Here is an 8,643-nt window from a genome sequence, read left to right on the forward strand (position 1 = left end):
CTAAACGGGTGAAAGATGTCTGCAAAAAAGTATAAGACATTGATGAAAAAAATTGAAAAAGACATCAAAACTGGAAAGATACTCCATGTTCAATATTATTAAAGTATCCATACTCTCCCAAAGCAATCTATAGATTTTATACAATCCCTATAAAAATGCCAATGACATTCTTCACAGAAATAGACAAAAAATCCTAATATGGAACCACAAAATGCCAAGAATACCCAAAGCTATCCTAAGCAAAAACAACAAAACTGGGGGAATCATATAACCTGACTTCAAATTATACTACGGAACTATAGTAAGCAAAACAGCATGGTACTGGCATAAAAACAGACACATAGATCAGTGGAACAAAATAGAGAACCCAGAGATAAATCTTTACATGAACTCATTTTTGACAAAGGAGCCAATAATATGCATAGGAAAAATGGCAGTCTCTTTAATAATTGATGCTTAGAAAACTGAAAATCCACATGCAAATCAAAAAATGAAAGTAGACCCTGTCTCTCGTCATATAAAATATTAAATCAAAATGGGTTAAATATTTAAATCTAAGATCTCAAACTATTAAACTACTGCAAGAAAACATTGGGGAAACACTCCAGGATATTGGACTGGGCAAAGATTTCTTGAGTGATACCTCACAAGTACCACAAGTACAAGTAACAAAAGGAAAAAAGGTGGACAAATGGGATCACATCAAGTTAAAAAGCTTCTGCATAGCAAACAAAACAATCAACAATGAGAAAAGACAACCCACAGAATATGAGAAAATATTTGCAAACTACCCATCTAACAAGGGTTTAGCAACCAGAATATATAAGGAACTCAAATAACTTTGCAGAAAAAAAAAATCTAAAAATTTGATTCAAAAAAATGGGCAAAAGACCTAAACAGACATTTCTGAAAAGAAGACATACAAACGGCAAACAGGTATATGAAAAGGTGCTCAATATAATTGATCATCAGAGACATGCAAATGAAAACTATAATCAGACATAATCTCGCCCCAGTTAAAATGACTTTTATCCAAAAGAAAAAAAATAACGAATGCTGAAGAGGATGTGGAAAAAATGAAAACTCTTGTACAATGTTAGTGGGAATGTAAATTAGTAGAACTACTATGGAGAACAGTTTGGAGGTTCCTCAAAAAAGCTAAACATAGAGCTACCATATAATCCAGCAATCCCACCTCTAGGTATATATCCAAAAGGAAATCTGTATATTGAAGAGATACCTGCACGCCTATGTTTGTTGTAGCACTGTTCACAGTAGCCAAGATTTGGAAGCAACCTGTGGCCATCAACAGATGGATGGATAAAGGAAACATTGTATACATGATGAAGTACTATTCAGCCATGAAATACGAGATCAAAAATCATTTGACCAAATTCAACATTTACAACAACATAGATGGAACTGAAGGTCATTATGTGAAGTGAAATAAGCCAGGCACAGAAAACAAATTTTACATGTTTTCACTTATTTATGGGAGCTAAAAATTAAAATAATTGCACTCATGGAGACAGAGAGTAGAGGGATGGTTACCAAAGGCTGGGAAGGTTAGTCAGGGAAGGTGGGGTGGAGGGGAGTGGGGATTTTTAATGGGTACAAAAAAATAGTTAGAAAGAATGAATAAGACCTAATATTTGCTACCACAACAGGGTAACTATAGTCAAAAATAATTTAATTGTACATTTAAAAATAACTAAAAGGATATAATTGGTTTGTTTGGATTAATGTGTGGGGTAATGGTTACCCCATGTGCTCTGATGTGATTATTACATATTGCATGCCTGTATAAAAATATTTTATATAACTCATAAATATATACACTTACTATGTGCCCACAAAAATTAAAAAGAAAAAAAGTTAAAGACCCAAGATCCTCTTGTGAATGATACACAATCAATATGGGGAGAGTGGCATAGGAAGAGATGGGAGAGGCAGGTTGGGTCGCGAACACAAGGTGTCTGCTGGGCCACGTGTGGAAGCATTTCCATTTTAAGTGGAAAGGGAAGCCACTTGATGGTTTTAAGCAAGAGGGCAACAAAACATTTCATGCTTTAAAATTATCATATTGGTTGCTGTGTGGAAAATGAAATTGATAGTGGTAAGATAGAGATGAAAACAGTTAGGAGGGTATTGCAGCCCTCCAGATGAAAAGCATTGGTAATATCCATCAGAAGTGAAAGACAGAAGTAGATGGCACAGGTTGTTGTGAAATAGCATAAAAGCAACCGAGATTGGATAGATTAGAGGTGAGGGTAAGGGAGAGTCACAGGTTCCTCAGGACTGACATGTGACTGAGTGAATGCTGGTGCTATTAAATAATTTGGAAATGTCTGTGGGGAAAAAAAGCTACTATGAAAGGGAATTGGGAAGGGGTGAAATTAGTAGTTCAGCATAATTGTATTAGGTATGAAATATCTTAGAGATAGCCAAGTGAAGATTTGGAAAAGACAATTGATACACAAATATAGAGCTTGAAAGAGAGGTTTAAGCTTAATGAGAGAAAATTGGGAGTGTTTATCCTGTTATACCTTCCCATCAAAACAATATATCTTCTAAACGTCATAATATAATAAAGCATAATATAAACATACATATTATTTTATCTCCTTCCAATAAGGTGCCATATGTTGATTATAGTATAGAAGAAAAAGACAAATAGTTATAGACTATTTTTAAAACACCATGACGTTGATTTGCTTTTTCTTTTTTGTTCTTTTGTCAATAATGCAATACATTTAATTATTTACATTTAATCCAGGAGAACTGAAGTTTAAAGAGGTTAATTAAATTGCTACAAGATCAATCAGCTTATAAGAGAGAGAACCAGGATTCAATCTTAGTTTTTTGTTAAGCCTATACTTTTTCTACACCAACTATAACATAAACACATATTTATTTGTTTTTTTACTTAATGAGATCTAAAAAATGAAATGGGATAACTTGAGGCCAGGAGTTCGAGACCAGCCTGGGCAACATTGTGAAACCCTGTCTCTACTAAAAATACAAAATTAGCTGGGTGTGGTGGTGCACCTGTAATCTCAGCTACTCAGGATGCTGAGGCAGGAGAACTGCTTAAGCCAGGAGGCAGAGGTTGCAGTGAGCTGAGATAGCACCACTGTACTCCAGCCCGGGTGATAGAATAAGACTCTAACTCAAAAAAAAAAAAAAAAAAAAAAAAAAAAAAAAAAGGAAAGAAAGAAATGGTGCTATGAGTTAAGCAGTATTTTTATTTAGTTCAAATCATGAATATTTTTTAAAAGTTCTATTTTGCCTATAATTTCAAACAGTCTGGTAATTCAGTTTCATTACCATGGGGAAAAACACAATGAAAGCTGTATCTTGGTAGCCATTAGTTATTTCCAACAAAGAAACTTGGTATTTGGAGGGGGCTTAAGTTATTCCTTAAGGTAAGAATTACGCACTTGATAAAAATTCTGGCACTGTGTATAGTCAGAATTACCTGGAGTACTGGTATTTGCTGTTATTGCTATTTTTGATAAGGGGCAGGGTCAATGAGAAACATTGGGTCCTAAGAGGATTTTTCCAAAAGGCGATAATGCATTTTTTTACAACATGAAAAGTTTTATTTCATTAGCTTATATAATTCTATGACATTTGGAAAATAAAGCAATTTTCCTTCACTATCTTTTTCTGAGGATTTTGGAGGAAACAGGATTATGGTATGGGCATACTAGAGATATTTCTTTGTCTTCTTGCTGACACATGGAAATATTTTATTATCTTTCTGAAAATATTACAACAAAATCTAAACATTCTCTTTGATATATTTTCTAATTTGTGTAACATAATCTAATTTGTGTAACATAAGGAAGTTCTATTACATCTGAATGTGTAATTCTGCCCTTTCATATTTCAATCAACATCTAGGTCAATAACAATCATAATGTTGGAGGCATTTTAAATACTGAAATTCTTTTTGAAATAAAATGAAATTATTTCATTCTTTCTCACTGTTCTACTAGGATATCATTTTAGAATATTAAAATTTTAGAATTAAAATTATATAAAATATAGTGGCTTCTACATTTTAAAAAAGGAGAGGGAGGAAGATAAAAAAGAAGAGGGAGGAAAAGGAGAGAGAGGAAGATAAAAAGAGCAGGTATTGCTGAGAGATTAAGATAGTCCTTTAAGAGATTTTATGTGTGGTTTTCAACATATTATAATTTAGGACTTTTTTTATTTTAAAGATGATTAAAGTAAGACTCAGAAATATGAAATAATTAGCCCAAGCTAACACAATTAGAGCTGTGCAAGTTTCACACTTTAATTTGGAATAAAACAGTTGTCTAAACTTCCTGAATCACTGAGAAGGACTTGATACACAATTTGCTTTTACCAATTGCTCTTAGAGATCTGTGGAAATCCTCAAATTTGAAAGTGGGAGTGAAGAATATAATGTCTGTGAAATAAAATAATTAGCATCAATGACATTTCAAAAACATAGAATCAGCTATTATTAACCTGATTCTTCATTCAGAGACACTTCAACTTGACTAGTATTTTATTGCTCAATGAACCTTATATAAACATAACACTATTCATTTCTTCACTGGTATCTACTGGCTTTTTACTTGGGCTTAAAATTGTTACAAAAGCATCTTTTTTGTTCATATTTGCTTGGTATATCTTTGTGCATTACTTCATTTCCAAACACTCTGTATTCATTTATTAAAATATTTCTTTACTACACAAAGTATTATTATTTATTTGTTAAGTCTGAGAGACGCAGTCTTTTGAGGGGTGGATGTCCCGGGCTAGGATCTCTTGAAGCAGAGCTTGACATGAAATTCTGGTGTAAGTGATTACTGAAGGAAGGCTCTTACGAGAAATTTGTAAAAAAAAAACAAACAAAAAAAAAAACAAAACTTTGGAAAGCAGGTTAGAACTGGGGCAAAGAACTATTCAACTATGTACTTCTATTGATGTCCCACCTCCAGATAAATTAAGTGAGAAACTCAGAATCAGAGTTGTCCAAACTCCAGACCGAGTTAGCTTTTCGTACTATGTATCAGTAAGTTATTTTCTGCAAGACACCTCTGGGTAAAAGGCATTCGTTTTCATGCCTTTTCTGGTGAATTGATTCCCTTTGATAATAGCACTTTTCCAGACTGAAGCTGTAAGCCATCAGAGGCTTACATTCACTGCAGCTGGGGGTCCAGATACACTGGCAATGGATGGGATGTGGATATGACACCATGACATCTACTAGAGTCTATTGCTTGCACTGCTGAACCCATCTTACTTCTCACATTAGTTCATTCAATCTGGGCACAGTTTCTCTAGGATTCTTCAGACACACTATCTAGGGGAAGTTTCAAGAGGAGGGTTTTTGGAATCCTTGATCTCAAGGCTCTTGTTAATGCTCAGCCTCTCCCTATTTTACCACCAATTCTAAATTCCCGTTCCTTCCAGGAAAACTTCTGTTGGTGTGGGTGCCTTGTCTGATGGGATAAAGAAGGCCATCATACCTAAGGTGACTGAATTCCCAATTATTATGTCTGTATCAAGCCATTGTTTTTATCCTTAACCATTTGAAGGTGAAACTGTTAAAGTGAGTACGTAATTTATCATTTAAATATTCTATGTTTTTCTTGCTGCCCCCATTATGTAATAAGAGACATACTTCTCATGATGATGAAAGTCAGTAAACACTGGCAGTGTGTTAACTCTTTTCCTTGCCTACTAGTTAACAGTCACAAGAGCCCAAGGTGAAAAGGATGTTTTAAATTTAGTGGGGATGGTGCTGAGTCCCCCACTGGAAGTAGTGGCATTCTAAGAATCAAATCCTTTAGAACTACAGAGCCTAATATTAAATAGAAAGAAACAAAAATTCCCCAAGTACATTACCAGGAGTGTCAGACATATGTAGTCTACACTTTGGGAAATAGAGCTACATAAGAATATATTGTACACAAAAGGGTAGTATACCATCACCTCAAGTTCTCACACTGAAGCTGATGCTCAGATGCACTTTAAAAACACTGTTTCATTGCTATCAGACCAGAGGTGCTATCACATTGTAATTTTGATTTGGATTTTCTTAATGACTATGGTATTAGGAATCTTTGCCCATGCTTATTTGTCATCTGTTTTTCTCCTTTTGAGAAATTTCTATTCGAATTCATTACTGATTTTGGAATTTGGTTTACATGCCTTTTTATTATTGAGTTAAGGATGTTCTTTTTGTAGTCTGGATATCAATCTCTTATCAGATATGCAATTTATAAATATTTTCTCCTATTCTGTGGATTGTTTATCCATTTTATTATAGTATCATGCAATATAAAGGTTTTAATATTGAAGAAGTCCAATTTATCTATTATGTCTCTAGCCTCTTATGCTTTCAATATCATATCAAAGAAACAGCTGCCTAATGCAAGTTCACAAAGATTCACTCTTATCTTTTTTTTTAAGAGTTTTATAGTTTTAGGTCTTACATTTAGTCTCTAATTCACTTCCCAGTACTGCATGTTGAAACAATTGCTCTTTTCTTACTCAATTATCAAGGTATCTTTATTTAAAATCATAATAATTTTAAATACATAAGTTCACCATAAATGAGTTTAATTTTGTATGTTAAACTTTGTTCCACTGATCTATATTTATATTTGTGTCAGTACCACAATGCATTTATTACTGCAGCTATGTACTAAATTTTGAAATCCACAAATGTGGGTCCTCCAACTTTGTTCTTTTTCAAGATTTGTTAGCCTATTTTAGTTTTCTTGCATTTTATATGAGTTTTAAGATCAGTTGTCAATTTCTGTTAAAAGGTAGACTGGTATTTAGATAATAATCATATTGAATGTAGATAAATTTCAGGATCTTTACCATCTCAACAATATTAAGTTATCAAAAAATATAAAGACCAGAAGAGAGATCCCAGAAATAAAAGCAAACATTTATGGTCAGCTGATATTTGACAAGGATGCTGAGAACACAAAGAAAAGAAAAGATAATCTGATCCATAAATAATGTTCGAAAAATTGTCTATCCATCTGCTGAAGAATAAATTATACCCTTATCTCACACCACATGCAAAAATCAACTAAAAATGGATTACAGACTTAAACATAAAAACTGAAGCTATAAAGCTACTAAGAGAAAACATATGGGAAAAGCTCCTTGACATTGGTCTGGAAAATAATTTTTTGGTAATCACATCAAAAACACAGGCAACAATAGCAAAAAACAGGTAAGTAAGATCATGTCAAACTAAAAAGTTTCTGCACAGCAAAGGAAACAATCAAAATAGTGAAAGGAAAACCTACAGAATGGAAGAAAATATGTGTAAACCATATATCTAATGTGGAGTTAGTATTCAAAATATATAATCATCAACTCATATAACTCAATAACAAAAAATTCAAATAACCCAGCTTAAAAATGAGCAAAGAAGATCCTGAAGATATTTCACTAAGGAAAGCATACAAATGACCAATAGGTATATGAAAAGGTGCTGAACATCACTAATCATTAGGGAAATGCAAATCAAAACCACAATGATATATTGCTTCATACCTCTGTAATTCGGTATTATCAAAAAGACAAAAGATAAGTTGATGAAGATGTAGAGAAAAGGGAACACTTGCACACTGTTGTTGAGAATGTATTATAAATTAGTGCAACCATTATGAACAACAGTATGGAAATTCCTCAAAAAATTAAAAACTAGAACATAGAATGGAAGCACAGAAAGATGGCCAAATAGAAGCAACTTACCAGTATTGAATCATGAAGAAATTCAAAACCTGAACCATAATTAAAAATCTTCCAGCAAAGAAAAACTTGGGACCTGAAGGTTTTACTGCTGAATTCTGTCAAACAATTAGAGAAGAACTAATACCAATCCTACTCAGACTGTTCTGCAAAACAGAGGAGGAGATAATACCTCTGCACTCATTCTACAAAGCAAATATTACCTTGATACCAAACCCAGACAAACACACACCAAAAAAAGAAAACTACAAACCAATATTCATGATGAATATTGATGCAAAATCGTTGACAAAATATTAGCAAACTGAATTCAACACCACATTAAAAAGATCACTCATGACCAAATCAGATCTATCCTGGGATGCAGGGATGGTTCAATGTATGCAAATCAATCAATGTGATACATCATATCAAAATAATGAAGGATAGAAAACCGTATGATTATTTTAACTGATACTGAAAGAGGATTTGATAAAATTCAACATCTTTTCGTAATTAAAAAAACACAAAAAACTGGTTATAGAAGGAATATATCTCAGCATAATAAAAGCCATATATATCACAAACATAGCTAATATCATATTGACTGGGGAAATACTGAAAGCCTTTCCTCTAGGATCTAGAATATAACAAAGGTGTTCATTTTCACCACTGTTATTCAGAATAGTACTGGAAGTCTTAGATTAACAATCAGAAAAAAAAAAAAAGAAGTAGAGCATATACAAATTGAAAAGAAAGAAGTCAAATTATCCCTGTTTGCAAATGATATAATCTTATATTTGGAAAATTGTTAAGACTCCAGCAAAAATATTTTAGAATGAATAAACAATTTCAGTAAAGCTGCAAGATACAAAATCAACATAATAAAATAAATGGCATTTCTAT

This window comes from Pan paniscus, chromosome 13 (assembly GCF_029289425.2).
Source record: "Pan paniscus chromosome 13, NHGRI_mPanPan1-v2.0_pri, whole genome shotgun sequence".
NCBI lineage: Eukaryota > Metazoa > Chordata > Mammalia > Primates > Hominidae > Pan > Pan paniscus.